The following is an 11,074-nucleotide window of genomic DNA, read 5'->3' on the forward strand; positions in this document are numbered from 1 at the left end:
ACAAAAAAGTAAAGTATAAGAAAATGATGCGCTGTGCTATTTATGTTTATTTTGTTTTGAAAATTGTGCGTTTAATTTATAGTTAATTGTTTTTCAGCATTTCATTAACCAACCAAAAGCAAGAAGCAACGAAACGAAACGAAACGCAACGGGCTGACTGTGTGCGGTCCCCCAAATTTCATGGGAAGCCAGCGCAAACCCACACACACTCCCACACATACACACACATTGACACACGGCAATTGTTGTCTGATGATGATGATGCTATTTGCGCAAGTTGTTGATGGTGTTGCACCCACACACACACGCGCAGACACACTCTTTATGCATGTGCGCCGCCCAGTCGTATATAACGGCACTCGCCCTCTAGCCAAAACAAAATGGCCACCCACCTCAAAACTCAACCTCAACGCGGCAGCTGTTGAAATCTTTGCGTAATGTGGCAAACCCCCTGCCCTGCGCCTGCCCCCAGCCCCCAGCCCCCAGCCCCCGCGGCGTTGCAGGCACTCCTCTGCTTATTTGGCTTGAAATAAAAAAGCATTTAAATCAGATTTTGTTAGCTCCATCAGCAAATCAAGTTTGCAATATGCAATAACCGACTGCGAGATACTTGCCTTAGCAAGCAACTGCAATTTAGTAACAGATGGAGTCAGTGGAGCACCTTAGCGAAGATCTGAGAAGAGTTAGCTATATAATCTGTGTATATATTTACACCTATACCTGTACCCACATCTATGTATAGAGCCTTATAGCTAGATATAATATATATTTTATAATTTCAAATATATTCTGTGGCAAGACTTGTTGTATGCAACTAATATACCCCAGTTCTCTTCGCTTGAGCGTGCATAAAAAAGAGTAGAAATTGAAATGATAAATGTTTTGGTTTTTGTGATTTTGTTTATTGTTCAAATTTCGCCTAAAAAATTTTCAAATTTTACCGCATGTATAAAACGAATCTTTTATAGGCAGATCCTAGATACAAGATATAGTAGTCGTAGTCGTAGTCGCAGTCGCAGTTGCTGTTGCTGTTGTTGCTGTTGTTGTTTTGTGAGCTGTTTAGATAAAAATTTGTGGTGTAGCACACACATGTGCCATTGGGGCAACTTAATTAGCATTTTTAATGGAGTTGCCGACTCGTAATGCTCGACAATTAAAGCGAAGGAAAAATCGAAAAAAAAAAAAAAATGAAAAACTGAAAATCAATTTCAATGGAAGTGCGCGTGAGATTCTTGCACAATGGATTTTGATTTCACATATATCTACATATGTATATATGATTTCTATAATTTTTTATTTAGGGTCGCATATTATCAGCTGCCGGGGCGCTACTAAGGGGGCAGCAAAAAGCACTTGAAGAACTTTGCTATCAGTGAAATCTCCAGTGGAACTATCGCAGCTGTGCCTGGCCGCTAACCCGGGAGTATGTTTGGCAATGTAAAGTGTGTTGTTTTTGTTGCTCTACTATATCGAGTGAAATCCATTCTAAGCACGATGAATCAGTTCTGCTTTTGACTGATTTGTTATGTTCGTCTCTGCTCACCTTAGTTGGGGCACTTTGCTGGCTGTTGTTCTTCTCATATCTATTTATTTGGAGAAACATAAAAAAGAGCAAAGCGCTTAAAGTCTGTTTAAGTGTTCATTGTTTAGTGTAAACAACATTATATGGCTGTTAGGTACAGTGAAGCTTACGTATGTGCGAGGTCTTCTACAAGCGAAGAGAAATCTATCGTCTCTTGACTCACGAAGCGACTTAATACGAAACAAACTAGCATTTATCCCTTGTGTTCACTTCCATTCAGACTATTCTATTCAAGACCTACTGCAACAGAACATTAATAACAATAGCAATTTACATTGATTTTACTTCCAAAGTGAGGCCTAAGACATTGCTTCTTATCTATTAGATAAATTATTATATATTTTTATTTTCGATCAATATCTAGAGTACATTGACTCTCGTCAATACAAAATCATAGATAAGGGTTCTAAGTCCATTTTCATTCCATTTTCTTCCATTTGAGATTCATAAACTAAAACAGAAGAGAGATTGAGGCTGGACTATGCACATTATGCAGTCTATTTCACACCCACAATCACACTCGGCACAGTCTTGTGTCTGAGTCCGCTCAGCAGCTCAGGACTCACATCTATGGCGGCATGTGCTGGCAGCTAATTGGAATTTGAACACAAGAATTAACACAAATATTTTACGGCATGCATAAATCAGCTCGATGAGCAGGTTTTGGGGTCCATTGTCATCAGGCGCTGCCTCTTGCGCTTCAGCCTTGTTAGCATCTTCTTAACGCTTCGTTAGCCCTTTGGCCTTGCAAGAAGCGCAAATTGCGATTCAAATGAATTCCGCCCCCATTTTCATAGTGTCATTTCTTCATATATATATACATATATATAGCTACTTTTTTTCATAATCATTAAATTTACTTGGTTTTTTTGTTGCTTTCGCTGCTGTACTGTGCCTGGCCACGCCCCATAGCCCCCGTGGCAGAGCCATTAGCAGCAATTTTCAATTTCCTTTCTGATGAAGCACATGGCAAGAGAGCAAATTACATGGCACAGAGCACACGAGATGAGACATTCGCCTCTCCATTCCCACTCCCGTTCTCTGCTATTCGATTCAGAATTTTTTCATCTTCGGTGTCCTTAGTTCTGGCTCACGTACGCAATTGTCCTGAAGAAGACGAATTTCTTACAATTTCCAGGCAGCAGCGCAAATGAACGGCCATTATGTCGATCTCAAGTGAAAGCGGGCACTGAAATGAATTTGTAACGAGTCGCAAGTCGAAAGGCGAAAGACGAAAGTCGACGACCAACTCAGTGCAACGCACTGACTTATCCTTATTTTGGCCCATTCTGCGACCCCAAAGGACATGCTTCAATTGAATAAGAAGAAAATTACACTTAAACGTTGCGGCGTGTCGTCAACTACCAGTTAAGAGAGAGAGAGAGAGAGAGAGAGATAGGGAGAGAGAGTGAGAGAGGTAAGGCGACTGCTACTATTTGCTGCTTCTGGTCAGCATTTGTTGGCTAACTTTGATTGAATTGCATTCATCACAGCTTACCAAGAGTTCTTGCCCCAAAATAATAGCTCAAGCTAACTCAAGTTATTCAAAGAATCCCGTTAAGTTAGTCTTAAAGCATTTGCATGAGAATTGAAAGAAATTGAAATTAACTTGGTTAAAAGGCATGGAAACTTAAACCTTTTTCAAAATAATGGCTACTAATGCCCATCACACTAATCTGTAAGTCGGCTATAACTGACTGATTCGTTCGTTTGTCCATCTGTTGGCCTGTTCGAATGTCCGTTCATATCAAGTAAGTTAAGGCGTTCGACAAGTCTTGCTCCTCTGGATTCAAAATTCATTTTAATTTGAAACAAAATAAAAAAATATTTGTCGCTGAAGTCATACACAAAAAAAGTTCAGAGGAAGTTTAACTTTTGTTTTTTGTAAACTTTATGAATTTAGGGAAACTTGAGAAGTAGTTAAATATGCAGCACATGTGTTCAGAAGCACCTATATCCTTCTTCTTCAGCACGCTACTTGAGGCGAGTAGCTCCAATGTGGAGCTCACTTTGGTTCACTGTCTGCCTAATTGTCAGTCACTCAGCCACTAATACACTTTGAAAAGCCATTTAGCAGTTGGCTACAACAACTCAATGAACTTCGCCACCCACTTTAATGTCAGGAGCAGCATTTGCTCCTACTCTTCCTCCACCGCCTTCTTCGTGTCTTGCTTGGCCATCTCCTTCCGGCGGCAATTCGAGCTGTTTATAGCGCCAAACAGAAATTCCAGCCAGCGACAAATAAGCCTCAAATGAAGTTTATTTGCTTAAGCCGTTGACAGACAAACAGTTGCCGCCACATACACAAGCACGCACACGCACACACACGCACACATAGAGCACTCATACGCAGTGTGCGCCATGTGCATTAACATATCATTAGCCTATGCTGCTCGTATCCGTATTTGCATTCATGCGCCTCTGTCTGTTTGTCTGTTTATCTCAGTTTTTGTTTACAATAAAGCGTAATCATGTGTTACTAATACCAATAATAATGCGAATGGGCAATCTAACCCTAATGCGCACATGAGCTCTCCCTTTCGCCGTGGCATGCCTATGGCACTGGGACGGGAACTGAAACTGGCACTGGCACAGGCACTGGCGCTGGCGTCGCTATCCACTTCAATGTCAGCTCGTGCATGCATAATGAGCTCCAAGACTCTCTGCCCATCCCCAATGAAGCGACTCGCACTCGCCTCAAGTGCACTTGTCGAGGTCGAGGAGGTCAGAAGGAGGAGTACAGCAGCGGGGCAACAAGGGTTAACAGGAAGCAACTGTCTTTGGGCAATTCTGTTTATTAGTTCCATCTTTATATGTCATATATATTATACAATTAATTGAGTTAGAGATGATATACTGCATTGTTACTTGAAGATTGAAGATATATTTATAATATGATTTAGTAGGCTATTCTCTGTAGTCGACACTGTTAATTTAACTACAGAATAGATCTTGGACTGTTTATATAGTTTTCTTATAACACTCTTATAGTAGAGCTAACGAGGAGAGCTGGAATTATTTTATTTAGTTGACAGATCTCTGTTCGAGTTGAGTAAAGCCAAGAACTGAACTAAACATATAAACATATAAATCTATATATATATACTGCACACTTGATGATTTGGTAAGCCAACACTTAAGTCCAAATTTTATACAATTTCGATCAAGATGTTGAAATCAATTTTGGACTATGATGAATATGATCTTTAAAGAGTTCAAAGATTTTACATTTCTATACTTTTCGACTAAAAAGCTTTGTATTCATATTTTTTTGGTTTTTTGCTCAATTTCTTAAGAACACTTGGACTGGCACTCTGGCGCCTTAAGTAGACTTGGTCTTTATACAAATATATATGCATGTTATATATGTATTCTGATTCATTAAATACTTAAGCAGACGACTCAAGTGCCAAAGTTTAAGTGTTTTCCGGGGCTTTATTATTGCAAAAATATTCGTAAGGCAACGAAGAACGAAGGCAAAGCATATGTTCATGAAATCTTTAAGATATATATTCGATATATTATGTATGTATAAATATGTTAAATATATTGAAATTCAATTCACAGAAAGGAAAACTCGTTAATACTATTTATGATATGTTGATTAGCATATTAAGGAAAGACTTAAAAAGTATTTAAAACCATATTTTAAAACTAGTTTTCAACTTAATTCTTGGACTTCTAGCCTCTTCTTTCAGATGACCATAGCTGAACGGCTAGGAGACTTAGAAGCATAACCTACGCCCACCTCATTTCCTAAAATATAAAAACGTTAGTAAAAGGTAAGAAAATGTGCTCTGGTTGGGTTGAGCCGACTAGGAGATATCCTGATTAGAAATTGCTGAGCATTTTGTGATTACTTTCAAATGAATATCATGTGTGAAAGCTCTGCTCGAATAACTGAAGTGAATTCATTAACCATATTAAATCAATTCAATTTGAATTTCACCTGTTGGTGAATACTTAATGAAATATCTCATATGAAGTTAAATTTTACTACAAATTGAAGATAAATAAGAAATATCAGGAAGGCGTATATCTGACTACAGGGTGTCTGTTAGCCAGTCACTCTTCGATTAATTTGCTTTCTATGCTAATCTTTAACTATTGTTTTTTGTGAGCTTTCATGGCAAATTAGGCGAAACGTAAGGAAATCGTAAATAAATCTTAGGCATTTTGTCTAAGTCAAATATTTGTTTGCCGGCTAACTGTAAAGATTGCCACCCACACTCAGAGCAGCTAGCAGCACAGCTTGGGCGGTAGGCGGAGTTGGCCGTCTAGTTTTAGGGGTTCGCCCTCAACTGTAAATGCTTCGTTTTGCCGTTTTCCCGTTGTACTTTCCATGTAAAACGCTTAACTAGTGGCTGCGTGTACACTCGAAGAAATCAGGAAAGTTTTGCAGGAAAATTGTCGAACAATGACTTTTGACCAATTTTGAGCTAAGAAAGTGAACGAAAACATGGTTGTTTATATATGTAAAAATAAAATAATAATTAAGTAAAGCTTAATCTTAATGTTAATCTTAAATTTACTGCCTAAGGTAGCAATGAATCTTCTTAATTCACAAATATATTTCAAATATTAAATGTTGTTAAAATTTAAGCCGACTATTTCTCAAGCCGAGATAAAATTTTTTTAATTCAAAGAAATTTTTTTTTATTTTTTATATGAAAAATAAAAAATTTTATAAAATTATCTTTCGTTTGAAAATTTTCTTATGCATTTTTGTTTTTTAAATATGATATTTTATACTTTTTATGGCTCTTATTTGCAATATTAAAGAAAGATGCCGTCGTTGAATGAAATAGAAATAGTAGTAATTAAGTCTGGAAGTTGAGGAGTGAATGCTGGCATACAGGTCCATTCACTAGTTAACAAATGAACTAAAAAAAAACATAATAAATGAATGGCTTGTTGCTTTTTCTCAGTGTATGATTGTGTATGTATGTATATGGTATATATTTTTAAAATGCAATAAAGCTCAACGCGCCAATTTGTAGGCAATTAAATTTTATTTTCGTGTAGGAATTTTGATACGCGCTCGGACTCTGACGTCCGGGTTCCGATAGAAATTTGTATTTGCTCGGACATCGAGCAGCGGGCAGCGGGCAGCGGGCAGCGGGCAGCTCGAACATTGCGATCAACATGATCGCCGATGATTGGGCTTATTATTGTTTACATTGTCATATTTACCAAATGTGTGTGTGTTTTTATTGTTCTACACGATTCGTTGAAGGCAGATCTCCTCTCTCGCTCTCGCTCTCGCTCTCTCTCATTCTGGCTCTGTGGGTCGATAAATTGGAGTCTATTTGTTGCCACATGCCTGGGCGAATGATACTTTGTTTATTGGCACGAATTGGCCAAATAAATGCAACATCATTTCTGTGGTAAATCATTTGAGATTGAGGCGAACCTTGAACGGGGGCGAGGGCTCAAGTGGTCTTTGCTCGTCGCTGCTACATTTCTAAACGCAAAATCGCATCCACTTTGCAATCATTGCAATTGATCTTCAGTCTCAATCTCAACAGCTGCAAAATGCAGACATAAATTCCAGTTCAGGCCAAGTGTTCCATCAAATTGAAGCTTTTAAGTCTCCTGGCTGAAGTGCTTTCGTTCTAATTTGCATTTCGACTGGGCCAACAAATGCGCAATTAGCCGCTATTACATTAATAATACGCGTACTTGTCCAGCCCCAATACCCAATAGTCAATAATAATTGAAACTATTTGGTAACCAGCAAATGGAAAATGGAAAATCAAGAAACCGAAAACGAACACAAAAAACCAAATTGAAATGAATTGAAAACCGCACATTGGCCAAAGTGAATAGGCAGGCACTTAAGAGCTCAAAAGTAAGCACCACAAAGGCCAACTGATTCAACTGCAACCACCCCATCGTATTCCCAATGTACCCAGGTCTCTGCTGACCTTCACCCGCAATCACAGTCTGCGTGGAAAGAGAGAGAGACAGTGGGAGAGAGAAAGTGAAAAAGCTACATCAGACAACATTGTCTACGACAAGAATTTCATTAGCGAGCCATAGAAGCTGAACAGAAGTTGGGATAGGCAGATATTGGTGTTCTAGTTGGAGCAAAGGCTTAAGGTTTTCTACTTTAGCGAGAATGAGAATATATGAATGAGAGATAGGTATGGATAGAGATGGGTAGAGAAAAAGAGTTAGAGAGAAAAAGAGAGGCAGAAGACGAGCGAGAGATAAAGAGAGACAGCTCAAACATCTATCATAATTCAGAGCATGATTACGGCTGTCAGCTATAAAGTAACACACAGGGAGTGCGGGCGGAGCTCTACTTCGAACAAGTTTGCAAGCTTTCCCCAACTAATAATAACAATCAAGCTTATTCATCCATCATGCACTCTTAAATTAGATTTCGTTCGAGTTAGATCTCTGGTTGCATTGGCGCCGGTGGCAGGCAATTGGAAACCGTGGACATGTTGGCAGGCACAGGCGATCATCTGATCATCTAATCATGCGTGTGGCTTTGTTTATAAGTAACGCCTGCGTCGGCTACTACTTGTCGCCCAGACAGGACATAGGACACGGCTGCACTTGAGCTGTGCATGTTGGCAGGACATAGTGAAATATGTGTGAACCTTTGGCTCAAGTGGCACAGTGGCAGCGTGGCACCGTGTCAGCGTGGCGGACATCAATTGCTTCAATATTTTGACCAGTTCGTCAAGTGGGAAGGTGGCTCTAATTGGTTGGTGGTCAACTGTCTGCAGCCCGCTGCCGCCAAGCCATGTCTAGACTGCTGGACCAAGTTGTTTATTTTGATTTGCACCACAGGACACACGGCGGTTGCCCACAATTGCGACATAGCCAATGACAATGACAATGACGATAACAATGCTTTGTCGCCCCTGAGTGGAACTGCCCGTCGAGTCGCGACAACTAACTGGGACGGCGACGGCTAACTGAGACCACACAGGAGATACCAAAAACTATCTGAACTAAATATGGGAACTTAACTTTAAATGACATATATTTTATTATTTAAATTAACATTCAAGTTAAGTTTAAAAATAGATTATTTACTAATATTTGAATACTATTATATGCCCTATTGGCTAAGTACATTTCTTTATTATCAATCATATACCGTTATATATATTCAATGGATTTCAGCAGCTACAGGGCGACAATGAGCGAGACATACGACAATCACACTGCTTTAACGCCTCTGCTTGCATCCCGTTATCCTTATTGTCCACGTCGCACGGATGTGTTTGAAGCTAATTGTGCTAAATATATTTAACTTATGTTTGTTTATGTGTTTGTTACGGAAGTGCCACACATAAAGAATTAAATTCATCAAAATTGCCTGTGATGTATGTGTGAGAGGGAGAGCGAAACAGTTTGACATTGCCTGCAATGCTTTTGATCCCGTTACCTTAATTGCGTATTAAGCCAATTGCGCTTAGGCATTTGTATATAAGGAATCTATTGGCTACAGAGCTTTCTTGCTGGCAAAAAAATGGCGAGCAAAGTGGGAGAATGTGAGAGGGAAAGAGAGGAAGTGAGCGTATAAGAGTGCTGTTGTCTTCTATTTCTAATTGATATCAAATTGAGATGAAGTGAACCCAAGAAATAAATATATACATATGTACACATGTGTATATGTATATACAGGTGTATTTATGTATGTATGTATGAATGAGTTGAATTGAACAATTTCGCTTACAAGATCAATGGGAAGTTTATTTGCCCAGACTCATTCAATTGCCTTAGTAGTTCATTTGCTCAGGCTAGTTCAATTATAGTTCGCCATGCAACGTAGCTGGTTCCAAGCAAGTTTCTCCAGTTTACTTCCTTAGACTCAAACAAATTTCGGTAGGGAACGCCACACAAATATGGAAAGCCATATTTCAAACAAGCAAATCGCTCAAGAACAACAAACAATAGAACTGGGGGCTCCACCGCCAACCGCAACATCGCTATACGACACATCACGGGGCACGTTTAATGCACTCTCCATGCAAGCCCATAAAATCCCTGTCACTGTTTGTGTCGCTCCGACTCCACAGCAGCCCCATCAGGTGTTGCCACGCCCCCGCCCATTTGATGCTAGAAGCTGAGCGAATTGTTTATGCTACTTTGCGAGCAATAAAAGTCGAGGAGCATACAGCGCAGCAGGCCATGTGGGTGGTCTAAACCCCCAACCCCACCCAGTTGCTGGGTTATGTAAATGCCGCAAGAGCTAATCACCCTCAACTCTTCGAAGGCGCTCGTGTGGCATTAATCAAGGCATTGTATTTGTGCAACGGCCGTGGCATGTCCTTCCATAATCCCTGTGGGAGCCAGCGCAGGAAGTTGAGTGAGAACTGAAATCGAAATTGAAATTGAAATTGATTTCTGATAGAGGCCAACCACTTGTAAGTGTCCAAAAATTGTGAGACTCAAGTGGAGCAGCAGCTTCTACACAATAATAATAATAATTATGCGACTTAATTGTCTCATTATGTGGCGTTATCTACGAAGCAAAGGCCTCGACTTGGCTCTGGGAAGTGCTCCCACTCAAGTGGATGTTAAAGCTGATCTCGCCTCTGCCTCAGCTTCGGCTGCAGTTTGTTGACCTTTGACGGGCTTTGGGTGCTGGCAGTGTTTGCCCTCAGCAGAAATTGGCGTTTGCTTTGTTGTTTCTAGTTGGCTTTTTATTTATTTTCACTTGTCAATAAAATCGACATCATTTGCATTTTGATTTGTGCGCCTCGCATCAACATGGAATGAAAACAAATCGATCGCTAAATCGTTCCTCATTTCGCAAATTTGCCAATATTCATATTTACGTCTTCATAATTCATAATTTGCACTCAGTTCTTGCAGTTTTACGATTTTATGTGCCGCGTCCCTCCACGATTTCTATTTTTATGGACCAAATACTAAACAGAAGCGAAGTCCGTATAAAAATCGGGGAATTCCTACTAATTTTTGAGATTATTGCCACGAAAGCTATAGGGCTTTTAACTCGCCTTTAAAACAAATTTTTAATTATATATAAGTTTTTTTTATATATAAATAAATTTTTTTTTTTAAATTTACATTATTTGGATTTTGACGGTTAATTTTGGTTTGTGCTTAGACTAAATTGGATTGCTTTATTTTGGTGTGTAACTTTACTAGGCCACAGCAAGCAGTTGCATTGTTTATCAATAACCAGTATATTACTCAGCTTTTCAGTATTTAGATTGGGCACGAACCAAATGCACTGCTTAAATGTTGTGAATATAAGCAGTTCAAAATGTAGCATGGGCAAAACCAGTATTCTTATAGACACAAACCAATTGTGTTTGCTTGAACGTAAGCAGTTTAAATTCTATGTAGGTAATGGAGTGTCATACATTTTATATGGCCACTGCATGCCAGACACTGTATATATTTTTGTGAAATATACTGTAAAAACTTGATAATATGAACAATTATTTCCAATATTATCTTAAACTTGAGTTACATTAATTGTAGAAAATAGACAAATTT

The sequence above is a fragment of the Drosophila hydei genome, unplaced genomic scaffold (genome assembly GCF_003285905.1).
Source record: "Drosophila hydei strain 15085-1641.00,03,60 unplaced genomic scaffold, DhydRS2 tig00008144-arrow-arrow-pilon, whole genome shotgun sequence".
Taxonomy (NCBI): domain Eukaryota; kingdom Metazoa; phylum Arthropoda; class Insecta; order Diptera; family Drosophilidae; genus Drosophila; species Drosophila hydei.